A 14,777-nucleotide genomic window follows, 5' to 3' on the forward strand; every position below is an offset into this window, starting at 1 on the left:
TGTATATATATACCACATCCTTATCCATTCATCTGTCAGTGGACATCTGGGCTCTTTCCATAGTTTGTCTGTTGTGGACATTGCCACTGAATACAGTCTGTAGCCAGATATAAAAGGGAAGATTTTTTTCTTTCATTTTTTCCTTTTATTATGTACTCTTTAGATGGGCAAGACACTAGGATACAGAGTAAAATGGTGCAGCATAAAAATTTCAAGACATGGGAAGCAAGATATAAATGTTTTCAGACCTATAAGGGCAGAAGTTATCTCTAGTATTTACCAGATACCTTCTTCCTCTAGTCCCAGATAGAGAAGTGACTTAGCCATAAGGTTCATCTAACAATTTACAAAGACCTATAGTAATAATTGGGGAGGTTATTGATGTTAGCAAAATAGCTGTTTCTTTCAACTGAGGCCACAGATAGGGAGAATAGATTCTAGTGATGCAAGAGGCTTTTCCTGGAGTGGGTCGCAAATTGTGAAGTTCATCACTAGCTTTATCTATCACTTTCGTATTTATAATCTCATTTTATATTAACAACACACTGGTAATAGAACTGTTGTTTCTATTTTAAGAGAGTAACTGAAAAATAGTATGAAGAGCTTGCCCTTAGAAAGTTAGTAGTGTGGTCTCTATGAATAGTGTGCATAGACTTGGGTACTAATGATTGTGTATAGCAGGAGCTTTGCCTTTATTCAAATGAGTCCCTTACCTCACTTTTAAAACTTATATTCTTTCCCAGCTTTTTCAGGTATAATTTCAATGTGGAATATATGCTGGGTAATTTAAGAAAAAGGAGAGGCAAACTATTAAAAATCAACAATGTGGGGCACCTGGGTGGCTCAGTGGGTTAAAGCCTGCCTTCAGCTCAGGTCATGATCTCGGGGTCCTGGGATCAAGCCCCATATCGGGCTCTCTGCTCAGCAGGGAGCCTACTTCCTCCTCTCTGCCTGTCTCTCCACCTACTTGTGATCTCTGTCTGTCAAATAAATAAAGTCTAGGGGCGCCTGGGTGGCTCAGTGGGTTAAAGCCTCTGCCTTCGGCTCAGGTCATGATCCCAGGGTCCTGGGATCGAGCCCCGCTTTGGGCTCTTTGCTCCGCAGGGAGCCTGCTTCCTCCTCTCTCTCTGCCTGGTTGTGATTTCTCTCTGTCAAATAAATTAAAAAAAACAAACAAACAAATAAAATAAAGTCTTAAAAAAATAATAAAAAATAAAAACCAGCAATGACCTCAGTTTATTTCTTTTCTTGCTTGTTCAGGCTATTAGTAAAGATAATAAATATTTCAAAAAATAGTTTTCATTATTGACTTTAAGAAAGAAATTATAAATTGTTATAGATACAGATATGTATCACACACACACACACACACACACACACAATCATATTTAGTGTTTTGGCCCAGCCCTCCCCCATGCTTGGACTTTACTGTATGATCTTCCAAAGACAATAGCAAGCCATGTTATCATCTCATTTTTATAAATACAGATAAACTAGGGATGTGAGAGGTAGGATGAATTGCTCAAACTTTAACAATATCAATATTGTTTATGAGACTTGACTGCTAGGCTATTAACCTTCAGGTCTTCTGCTTTAAGATGTTTCTGGCATGTGGATGTGCTACAGAGAGCAGTACTCCTAGGAAAATCAGACACATCTAGGATATCCTAGTTCCAGTTTAAGCATGTTTTTTGAACATTAATTCCCTCATTTGTAAGTCAGGAATAATAACTAAACCATGGTTCCTGGTTAAATGATACATTCAAACACCAAATACAAGTGAGTACCCATTGAGTGTTCTTTTCTTCTAAAGTTTTGTTTTTGTTTTTGTTTTTGTTTTAATTTGAGAGAGAGAGCATGCAGCAGAGGGAGAAGGAGGAGGCTCCACGCTGAGCAGGGAGCCCGATGCAGGGCTCAATCCCAGGACCCCAGGACCCCGGGACCACAATCTGAACTGAAGGCAGATGCTTAACCGACTGAGGCAGGCACCCCAGTTCTTTTCTTCTAAGTTTGCTTTCTAGTATCAGTCTTTGATAGTTTAAAAGCCCTTCCCAGAATGTAGGCATTGAGTATTGAAGCTAACACTTTGCCATCTACTATGTGAATATGAAAGAAGTATAAGGTAATTCCTACCTTGATTTTATTTTTCTACATTTTAGTCCTGTTTTAAAATATTTACTGAATATTTCATATGTAGAAATTTCCTCTCAACAATATTATAAGTATTTTGAAGGCTAAAGGACCATGTCTTTGTATTTTTATACATCTCTCATTGCACTCATCAAATTGTATACTCATAATATTGATTACCTTGCTAGTGGAAAAAGAGTGCTGGATTGGTGGTCCTGACTATATCACTATCTTTGGTAACTATGCCGGGTATTTTTGGTTTACCCCTCCAGATCCACTCTTCTCTTTGTTCTGTAAACTGAATGCAGCAACATAAAAGTTATTATACACTATTACCAAGTAGGATTTATACTAGGAATGCAATGCTAGTTTAATATCCAGAAGTCAAACACCACATTGATAGAATAAGCCGTAAAAATCACACGAACTACTCAACACAGAAAAAGCATTTGACAAAATTCGACATCCTTTCATAATAAAAACACTCAGCAAACTTGGAATAGAGGGAACTTCCTCACCCTCATAAGCAGTATCTGCAACAAAACAAAAACACACAACTAACATCATACTTAATATTTTACTTAAAATAAGAAATAAGGGGCACCTGGTGGCTCAGTGGTTGAGCGACTGCCTTCGGCTCAGGTCATGACCCTGGAGTCCCGGAATCAAGTCCCGCAGCGGGGAGTCTCCTTCTCCTTTTTCTGACCTCTCCCCTCTCCTGCTCTCTCTCTTACTCTCTCTCTCAAGTAAATAAGTAAAACAAAACAACAAAAAAAAAAGGAAATAAGATGTTCACGTTCACCATTCCTATTCAGCATTGTACAGAAGGTTCTGGTGAGGGCTATTAGGCAAGAAAAAGAAAAAGCATACAGATTGGACAGGAAAAGGCAAAACACTTTGTTTTTAGTGACATGATCTTGTATGTAGATAATTCTAAGAGGTACAAACACAAAAAGTTAAATTTGAGTTCAAGTTTGCAGGATATAAAGTCAATATACAAAATCAGTTGTATTGCTATACATCAGCAATTAACAATCTTAAAATGCAATTAAGATAACAATTTCATTTATAATAGTATTATCAAAAAAGAAAATGCTTAGGAATAAATTTAAAGAAGTACTAGACTGTACACTGAAAACTACAAAGCATTGTTGAAAGAAATTTAAGCAGACCTAACATAAATAAAAGACATCCCGGGGTACCTGGGTGTCTCAGTCAATTAAGTGTCCAGCTCTTGATTTCAGCTCAGGTTAGGATCTCGGTTGTGAGCTCGAGCCCCAAGACGGTCCTTATACTGGGTGTAGAGATTTGCTCTCCCTCTGTCCCTCCTCCCCCTCTCCCTATCTTAAAAACAAAACAACAAAAATCCCGTATTTGTAAATTAGAAGACAATATTGTTAAGATAGCAATACTCTCCAATTGGTCTACAAATTAAGTGCAATCTCTCAAAATTCCAACTGTGTTTTTTGCAGAAATTAACAAGCTGATCCTAAAATTTATCTGGAAATACAAGAGACCCAGAGTAATCAATCTTGTAAAAGAAGAACAAAGTTGGAAGACTTACATTTTAAAACCTACTGCAAAGCTGCAGTAATTAAGATAATGTGGTACAGACATAAAGATGAATGTATAACTTAATGCAATAGAATTGAGAGTCCAGAAATAAACTCTTACAGTCAATAGATTCTTGACAAGGGGGCCGAAACAATTCACTGGTGAAAGGTCTTTTTAACAAATGGTGATGGGACAACTGGATATCCACATGCAAAAGAATGAAGTTGGACCTTACTTCACATCAAGTACCAGAATTAACTCAAATGGATCATAGACCTAAATAAAAGAACTAAAACATAAAACTCAAAGAAATTGAGAAAGAAACAGGAGTAAATCTTTGTGAGCTTGGGTTAGACAAAGTTTTAGGTATGACCTCAAAAGCACAAATGACATAAGAAAAAAAATGGGTAAATTGGACTTTATCAAAATTGAAAACTTATGCTTAAAGGATAACATCAAGAAAGTGAAAAGAGGGGCGCCTGAGTGGCTCAGTGGGTTAAGCCTCTGCCTTCGGCTTGGGTCATGATCTCAGGGTCCTGGGATCGAGTCCCGCATCGGACTTTCTGCTCGGCAGGGAGCCTGCTTCCTCCTCTCTCTCTGCCTGCCTCTCTGCCTGCTTATGATCTCTCTCTGTCAAATAAATAAATAAAATCTTTAAAAAAAAAAAAAAGAAAGTGAAAAGATGGGGCGCCTGGAGTGGCTCAGTCAGTTAAACATCTGCCTTCAGCTCAGGTCATGATCCTGGGGTCCTAGGATCAAGCCCTGCATTGGGGTCCCTGCTTGGAGGGAAGCTTGCTTCTCCCTCTCCCTCTCCCTCTACTTGTGTTCTCTCTCTCACTGTGTCTCTCTCTGTCAAATAAGTAAATAAAATATATATTTTTTTAAAGTGAAAAGAGGGGCGCCTGGGTGGCTCAGGCCATGATCCCAGGGTCATGAGCCCCACATCGGGCTGTCTGCTTGGCTGGGGGCCTGCTTCCCCCTCCCCCTCTTCCTGCCTTTCTGCCTACTTGTGATCTCTGTCTGTCAAATAAATAAAATCTTTAAAAAAAAAAAAGTGAAAAGACAACCCACAGAATGGGAGAAAATGTTTGCAAATCGTATCTGATAGAGGGCCACAATATTAAAAAAAATACTTACAGGGGCGCCTGGGTGGCTCAGTGGTTTAAGCTGCTGCCTTCGGCTCAGGTCATGATCTCAGGGTCCTGGGATCGAGTCCCACATCGGGCTCTCTGCTCAGCAGGGAGCCTGCTTCCCTCTCACTCTCTCTGTCTGCCTCTCTGCCTACTTATGATCTCTCTCTCTGTCAAATAAATAAATAAAAATCTTTAAAAAAATAATACTTACAGTTCAACAATAAGACAACCCAATTTTAAAATGGGCAAAGGATTTGTATAGACATTTCACCAAAGAAAATACACAATTGACCAACAAACAAGTACATGACAAGATGCACAGTGTCATTAATCTTTAGGAAAATTCAAACCAAAACCCCAGTGAGAGACCACTTTACACCCGCGAGAATGACTATAATGGAAAAGACTGACCATACCAAGTGTTGGCAAGCATGTGAAGCAACTAGAACTTTCATATACTGCTGGTGGGAATGCAAAATGATGAAGCTGCTTTGTAAAATAGTCTGGCAGTTTCTTGAAATGTTAAACATAGAGTTTCCATATGTCACAGCAATTCTATGCGTAGGTATATACCCAAGAAAATTGAAAACAGGTTTACACAAAAAGTTGTATCCAAATGTTCATTAGCACCATCATTTATCTTCTAGAATTAGAGCATAACCCTTTTGCCATCCTTAATGACAAATCAGTTAAAGACCACCAATACTAAAACCATCAGGTAAAAGGCTGAGTAGGAACTGAATATCCCATAGATTATTTGCTACTCACATAAGTAGGCACTTAACGTTATAATGGAGCTATCTGGTGGTCATCAACTTAATCCAGTGAACAAACAAGAATACTAGCAGTGGGAGAGTGTAGTACTGAAAGAATTTGAGAGGGGAAGAGGTCATCCAGAGTGTCCAACTTATGTTAGGAATGGCAGTTTGGAGGCCTCCGATGTGCCTCAAGGAAGAGCTGGACTACTTGCAAAGCAGCTGTAACAAAGTGAGGTTAGCCGCTGATTAAGCAAGAGTGAACCACAAACACCAGCAGCTCATAGAGTGGCTTGGAATTTTCCAGTTTTAGCTTTGAAAGTCCCATAGCCTGGGGCGCCTGGGTGGCTCAGTGGGTTAAATCCTCTGCCTTCAGCTCGGGTCCTTGGATCGAGCCCTGCATCCAGCTCTCTGCTCGGCGGGGAGCCTGCTTCTTCCTCGCTCTCTGCCTGCTTCTCTGCCTACTTGTGATCTCTGTCTGTGAAATAAATAAATAAAATCTTTAAAAAAAAAAAAAAAAGAAAGAAAGAAAGAAAGTCCCATAGCCTGGGAAGCTCCTCATTTCCAGGCAAACCAGGAAAGTTCAGTCACCCTATCAGCTCAGTAAAATTACCTTTGCCTCTTTCTTTCAGTCCTCACATCCCAGCCCCAATCCTGGAAATTAGATGGCAAGGAATTCAATAACAAGGAAAAAATGATAAAAGGAATGACTCTCTCTCCCTGGCAGTCACTGAAGTCATCGAGCCAAGAAAAGAGGGTGGCTTTAAAATGAATGTGAGATTGTTTTGTGGGCGATGATAATGTTCCAAAATTGATTACAGTGAGGTAGCATATTGAATTGTACGCTTTAAGTGGGTGAATTGCATATAATTTATAACTCAGTAAAGCTGTCTTTTTTAAATGCGAGTTTCGAATTAGATTAACTTAAACATTTTAATGCCTGAAGAAGACCAAAAAGCTGTAGGATCTGCCCAAGATGTGGTCAAGGGCAGGGAAGGAGGTTTTATACAGTATGGTTGAAGAAAACGGTGGAAGCAAAATATTTCTTGTTCCTTTTCTGTTTAGTTTGCATCTTGATAAGCTGGCTACACTAGGTTGAATGGCTTCCTGTACCTGCCACCAAAATTTGTGGCCAAGACGTCTGAGGAATACACATTCTATCTTCCTATATAGATGCTAAGTTTCATCCTTGGGTAAAAGTACAAAAATTATATATTTGGATTGTGTTGCTCTGATCCCTCATAGAATTAAAAAAAAAAATCAAACCATGTTGGCATTATGCCACTGGTCTATATTGGAGATGTGATAGAAAACTGTTGTATAAAATATTCACATAGGTATGTTATTGAGGCCCTGGAGGAGACTTTTTTCTCTGTGTTAGTCTGAAGAGTAGTTAGGCTTCTAAACAAATAGTTTGTTCATATTTTATGTATATGGAATCATGTCACTATCAAGACATTATTTTCTTGTCTGCCTAACTCTTCCTTTCTGGAGCTACCCTGGAAAGATGATACTTTCCTGGCGGGATTGCCAATCATATAGTTTCACCTCCCCTGCATGTGGGAGAAGGCACATGACCCAGGCTGGCCAGTGGAATGCCTCATTCTTTTGTCCACATGATTGATCCAGACAGAACACAAGGACCATTCAGAATCTTACCACAGATTTTTTCTGGAGCTCTGAAAAAAGAGATGCTCTCCTTACTTTAGGATTATGGGCTGTAACAACCCTGTAAGCCTAGAGCTTTTGTAGTCATCTTTGCCATCAAGTTTGAAAATGAAACTAACACAGAAGTCAATGTCCTGAGGACATTGTTTGACTCTCTGGACCATCTGTGCCTAAAGATAGTTCCATTCATGGTCTTTTCTATTTGATGAGCAAATACATTTCCTTTTTAAAAAAATAACAGTTTGATTTGGATCTAACACTTATAAGCAAAAGAGTTATAGCTAATACGGTTACTAAGTACATTTTTCTCCTTTAATCTCCATGTAGGAACCTCAGAGTTAAATTTGCATCCCACCTGTAGCAAGTGGACAAGATAATATTGAATGAATTATGTGCAACGTGTTTGTCCTTTGTTTCATCTTTTTCTATCCTTTTTTCTTCCTTCATATATTTTATCTTGTTATATTTTATGTATGTCATTTCTCTCTGTGTTTACATACTTTGAAGTAGTCCGTTATTGTTTCTGTGAAGATAAGGCGTTTATAAAGCCATCCTATTTGGAGATCTTTCAACCCAATCACAAGGGTCCATTCACATGATGCCAAAGAGATAGCCCTTCCATTTTTATAGATCAAAGGGAAACAGTTGCCTGTCATGTCAAAAGTCATTATTATGAGAATGGCAGATTTGATTTATTTAGCCTCTGTCCATATGGCCAGCACTGGAACTCCTGCTCGATAGGTGCAGCCTCGACAGTAAAAGAATTTAAAGTTGACATTATATGATTGAAATCACACATTTTTCCTTTAAATAAAATACGAGCCTCTTCAAACTCTTTTTGCAAAACCACTTGGTAGCCCTTCTCAAATATGTCCCCAAATGATAAGAAAAAAAGCCAAGTGTGAATAAAAGCACTCTCCCAAATTTGCTACATGTGTGTGTGGACATATGTAAACACACAGAGAAATGCATTTTACAGTCTTACAGTAGACTCAAAGGTATTTATCCAGCAAATTTTCTTGGGCCCACTAATTTGGCCCTCTTCATGCTCTCAATTCACAGAACTGCCAATAACGATAATAGTCCAACCATAAATTACAAGAATGCATTTGGTATTATGATTTAAACAACTTCATAGTAAGAAGGCCAACTTATGTTAGTACTTTCTCTTATCTTGTTAAGAATAACTTCAGATTTTTCTTATCAACAGTTTCTTTTGATCAACAGATTGCTTTGGTGCTATTTTCAGGGAGCCAGTGTTCTACAGAATTCAACATCTTACATATATTTTCACTTGTTTCTCCTTCAGTCGTCAAGTTCTCCTGAAAGCAACCCTAACGATTCCTTGTGTATACTGCCAGAAATTTTTCTAATTTACTTGTATTTAATTGCTGGTAAAGCTATGTGCTTTTCTGTGTGATAATTACTATTTTTGTCAGATATATTTCCTGTTTGATTGCTTTCATATTAATATTTGTTTTATAAAAGTCTCTTAAAAATTAAAAAAAAAGTGATATAAACATTTCTGTATGTTTGGGTATCACTTCCTCCCCCGCCCAGGACTCAGAAGAGTATTTTTCTCTCTACTGTATATCTTTTTATGCTAGTCCATTTTCTTCTGTTGTCTTATGGCCTACCAAGAATGTACGTTATGACAACTAATGAGTCATTGAACACTACACCAAAAACTAATGAAGTACTATAAGTGGGGTAATTGAATTTAAATTTAAAAAAAGAAAAAAAAGAATATACATTATGGGATGGTGTGAAATAAAGACCTAAATTAATTACTTCTTTTCTGAACTAATATTCTGCTGTCCAAAAATGTTAAATAATTCATCCTATTTCTCTCTAGCTTGTCAAAAGTTAAAAGATTATCCTTTGAATTTACTAGGAACATTATTCTGTACCATCAATAACGTTTACTATTTTTTAAAGTATATACTGTTTTTTAAAATTATATGAACTTTTTAGTAGTTGACTCTTTTTGGGGGAGGCTTTAAGTCTAATTCAATGAGTTCATTATTTAAATCTATTTGCAATTTGTTTATTCTTCTGGAAGAGTTTTGCCATATTTCAGGTTTTGATAATTAAAAGGAGTATAGGTTTATAATAAATGACGGTATTTTAAAAATTAGTGCTAATTTAACATCTGTACATCCTATTTGGTCTCCAGTTATTCTAAAAAGATTTTTGTTTTAACAGTACAAAAATATACAGATTACCTTTGGTGGGAGAATTGGGGAGTAATCATCTTATTACTTTATCATTATAGTTTTTAGTTTTTGCTATAGGAACATGAATTCCTGGACCACATTTTAAAATATGAAGGAAAAAGCAATCATTTTACAGCTACCACTTAAATCCCAGTATCTGTTTTAAGGTATTGCACAAGAAAGAAAACCTTTCTTAAGTTCATCTGTAATCATTAACTAATGTATATGACTCTTTGCTTATCCTGAACATTGAACTTTTGCATATATTTCAAAGTTATTTAATGTAATCATTTATAACTTAATATCTACTTACTAAATAAAAATGATACAGCATTTTTCTTTTTTTTTGCCAGGTCATTCTGATCAAACATTCTCTCCAACTGAAGTATCTCTAAGCAATGAATTTAGTGTACACACCTTGCACCAGTATTGAAGAGGGCACGTATTGCATGGAGCACTGGGTGTGGTACATAAACAATGAATCTTGGAACACTGAAAAAAATGAAATAAATTAATTAATTAAATTTTGAAAAAAGAAGAGAAAAAAAAGAGATGTTTGGAGACTATTAAGAAGAGATTCAGGAGAGATCATTTTACATAAGACCAGCAGAGGGAAGGCCAGGATCCAGGTTTCCTGACTGCTTTCCATCTTGCAATCGTTCTTAGTACGGTCTTTACACATCAATGATAACACGAAAGGAGAGTCCACAGAACACTCGTCTGATAGAATAGGAGCATCCCTGCAAACTTGCATGTATGGACATACGCAGATCACATCTTCAGGGCACTAAGACAGCTTGATGTAAAGAAATCCTACAGTGTATCCTCAGGTAAAGGGAATCATCACACTCTTTTTGTCTTTGATGGTAAATTGCATATACATTGTATCATAAAATCTTGAAAATCTTCTAGTCAGAACTTCTCCCCAGAATATATATCTTTTTTCCAGTGTTCCCTACCTCATAAAAGGGTAGAAGGACACCTGACAATGTTTCTACTATACAGGTATGGAAAGTTATTCTTCATAATAATAATAATAATAATAATAATAATAATAATTTTCTTAACCCTTGTGAACATCAGTTTCCTAATTGGTGAAATTGTAATAAAAGTACCTATCTCATAGCATTATTATAAGGATTAAGGAAGACAAAATTGTTAGTGTCTAACATAGAAATGTAGTCATTATTTAGAGACATATGTGAGGTTGACATATAGTAGAGATTCACTAAATGAGAGTTATCTTAATGCCTGTAAGTCATTGATACAAATGTTTAAGATGCTGAAGTGACTGCGGACCCTCTTGGCATGACAATAAAGCTCTCCCTCAGGTTACATAATTCTGTTCATCTCTTTGAATGACACATTTTGTAATTGTCCCACAGTTCTTAGCTATTATGTCGTTTCTCAGTCTAATTTCTCATTGCTTTCCAGTTTCAGCATTCTCTAGTGAGATCTCCTCAAGCTCAGAGATTCTTTCCTGAGCTATGTCCATTCTACCATTAAAGGCAATCTTCCTTTCTGTTACAGTGTTTTTTATCTCCAGTATTTCAATTCTTTCTTAAAATTTCTATCTCTGCTTACATTGCCCATCTGCTCTTGTATGTTGCCTATTTCATCCATTAGAGCCTTTAGTATATTCATCATAGTTGTTTTAAATTCCTAGTCTGATCATTCCAACTTCCCTGCCATTTCTGAGTCTGGTTCTGGTGCTTGCTCTGTCCTCCAAACCATTTTTTGCCTTTTAGTATGCCTCGTAACTTTTCTTGATAGATGGACTTGTACTGGGAAAAAGGAATCGCTGAAAATAGGCCTTGAGTGCTGTGGTGGTAAGGTGCGGGAGGAGAGGAAGTGTTCTCTGGTCCTCTGATTAGGCTGTTATTGAGACTATGCCCCTGGACTGTGAACTTCACAAGGGCTTCGCAGCCCTCTCCCTTAGATGGAACAAGAAGGGTAGAATAAGCTGGATTTGGGTATTTCTCTTCCCCCAGGTTGGTTAGGCTCTGATGATACCACAACAGGTTACGTTCTGGTTAAAGAGCGTCTTCTGAGAGCAGAACTTGTTAAGAACAGAATGCTCTGGTGTATTTCAAATGGCTTCAGTTCTCCCCCTGCCAGAAGCAGGAGATTTTTCTCCAATGTTCAATGAGAACCTCCTAAAGCTCCTATAGGTAAAACTCACAGAAGTGTTTGTAAGGTGGAGCTCCCCTCTGACTGAGTCCCCCTGGGTTGTTTTTGTTTGTTTTAATCTTTCAGACTTGACTGAAACTTCAGTTGGTCATTAGGCAGACTGAGTCACCCAGTTCCGATTCATGAACAAGGTCCAGCAGCAAATGAATACCTCCTTGGAGCAATTCACAGAACTGCTTTCTATTGATTTGATTAAAATGTTTGATGAAAACGAGCTGGAGTTGCTGATGTGCAACCTTGGCAATGTGGGCATGAATGTCCCCAGTCGGGGACAACATTCTATTTATGGGATAGGCTACTGCCCAAACCTTCCTGCCATTCCGTGGTTCTGGAAGTCTGTGCTGCTGATGCTTGCCAAGAATTGTCTTTGGTTACCACAGTGTGTCACAGGGGACATACCAAGTACTCGTCTATGAATTTGCCCCACCCTTTTATCTCAGTGGTTTTCAGTGGTTCGCAATAGAGCAATACTGGAGTTCTGAAAAACTTCCCAGAGCTCACACATGCTTTAACTGCCTTGACTTACCTCCATATGAAAACTTTGAAGATTTATGAGAAGAATTTCTCACGGCTGTGGAAAATGCACAGAGATTTGAAGAGGTCAATAGTACTCCCTGCCTCGGGGTGCTTATTTATAGAGTGAGTCCTGCTTGGACTTTCGAGCTTGCCCAATAGACTTGGCAGAGACAATGGCAGAACAGTTGCAAGTGTGGCTCCAAGAGCAGAGTCTTCCCCCATGCACTTACCCAAGTTCAGATATGGGAAGCCAGTCATAGGTCATGTCCCTGCATTTTCTACTACAAATTATCAACTGGATGATGTCTACATTAATTATATTTCAGGAGGACTTTGCCTATTTGTGTTGTACTTTTGTTGGCAAAGCCAATAAATATTTCAGTAGCTTAAAGAAAAAAAACACCACCTCTCAGTGACTCCACAACTGTCAGACACTTTAGACTCTTATCAATTGGTCAATTATAGTTCAGGATTCTTTACCCCAGCACTGGATTGTGTAGAGGTTTTAGCTCATGGGGTTTTGTTCTATTAAGTTGTGTTTCTCTGCATTGGCTTGTCTGTCTTTTCAATCTAGGGGCAGCATTTTGCTGTGTGACCTCACATCTCTTATTGATCCAAGAAGAATTGTTGATTTTTTTCAGTTTACTCATTTTACTTGTTATTCATTTTACTTGTTAGGATGGAATGGTAACTGCCAAGCTCATTACATGCCAGACCCACCCACTTCTTTTTTCCTTTAATAACATCATATGTTTATTCCGTTCATGTCAATATATATCCTATAATCTCAGCACTTGTTCTGATGAATATTTAGATCCTCCACCATCTCTTTTTTTGGCCACTCAAAATGTTTTAAGCACAAACAAATGCAATTTCTGCTCGTTTAAAAACACGATTATAATTTCTATCAGTTATTTTGTTCCTCTTATTTGCAATAGACATGGGGGGATTATATTGTATCTATAGAAAATAATTCCACTCACACCGTACCACTCATTAAGTCCTCTCTTTGGTCTCAACGAACATGTCCAAGCACAGCCAATTTGCTTTCACAACTACTCGCTAGACAAGTGCAGTCAGTAGAACTTCCACCTACTAGAAAGATAGAGGATTGATGTGGTTGTCAAGGAATAACTCAGACATTTAGTTAGACGTTTGTGTGCTAGTTTTTTCATGCTTGAGGGAGTTCATCATTACACTATTGGCAACAAACAAAGGCAAAAGCCAGGACTTATAAAAATGAGACAGGAAGGGAGGAAAACACACAGTCTGGGGAGAGTGAAGGTTTATTCTTGATTAAGCTAATTAGCTGGAGGGCATCACACAGGCCGATATGGAAAGTCCGGTGTGGAGCAGGCCAGCTGGGTCACCAGGATAAACGATTTCAGATTTTTATGACTTTTCTGAAAAGCCTTTGTTGGAATTTGGCCATGAGGCATGTGTGACCAGTCATCCAGTCTTCCCATGTACCCTTAGTATCACTGCTTTAGGTCAGCCAGATGTGTGCTATTTGTTTCTCTTGCCAGAATTTCTCATTTCCCCGCTTTGGTCAAAGTGGCTTCCCAAAGAATGGATTCAACCATGAAGATTTCTTTTTTTTTTTTTTTGGAGACAATATCAGTTGGATGTCATCTGGGAATCATGGACATACAACATGTAAGCATTCTAATATTCAACAGTGGAAGCACGTAACAGGTATGAGGAGGATCACAAATCCATAAGAAACATCTCGCATAAAAACCATGTTTTTATCCAGGTTTTATTCATGCTTTTATACATTTATGTGGTAAGTATGGTGATGCCATCTGATTACATAAGAATAGTTTAGAATGTGCACATTGAGGAACTGGAAAATGTTGTTTTTGGTAAACAGTAGTCAATATCCATCCAAATATATCTGGACACTCTAAGGCCTAACTCAATTTTAACACTGTTACAGGCACATAGAAAAGTGTTCGAGTTCATCTTATGCTTATCTTCTCATAAGAAGAGAACTGAGTGAATGTCCTAATAAAAGTCATACATCTTTCAGATGTTAATAATTCACAACATATCCGCTGGTACTAGTGAGTTAATATTACTATCATTTGTGAGTTTAAGTTTAACTATACCTTTGGTATAGTTAACTTTAGGCCAGGCATTAAAGTACACATGAAATATATATGTATATATGTATACATTAAAATGTACATTATGCTCTTGTTAATTACTCTCTGTAGGTATAGTCTGTCTATAACCATAGAACAAAGAAGTGTTTTTATGTGTTAGTGACAAAAATGGTTTCACATGATCCCCCAAATGATGGCATTTGCACTTTAATATATTGGCAAGCATGTGTATGGCTGCCATTAATTTAGGGTGATGTGATTTTAAAAGAGCATTTGCTTTACTAGAGGAGGGAGTAAAGGGGAGTTGTCTAATGGGTATTAGAGTTTCAGTTGGGCAAGATGAACAAGTTCTGGAGATTGGTTATACAACAATGTGAATATACTCAACACTACTGAACTGTATACTTTTAAGAATGGTAAAATTTATGTCATGTATTTATCACAATACCAAAAATTGCTTTAAAATATTATTACATAATACACAATAATTATGGAAAAAATCAGAAA

This window comes from Meles meles, chromosome 13 (assembly GCF_922984935.1).
Source record: "Meles meles chromosome 13, mMelMel3.1 paternal haplotype, whole genome shotgun sequence".
NCBI lineage: Eukaryota > Metazoa > Chordata > Mammalia > Carnivora > Mustelidae > Meles > Meles meles.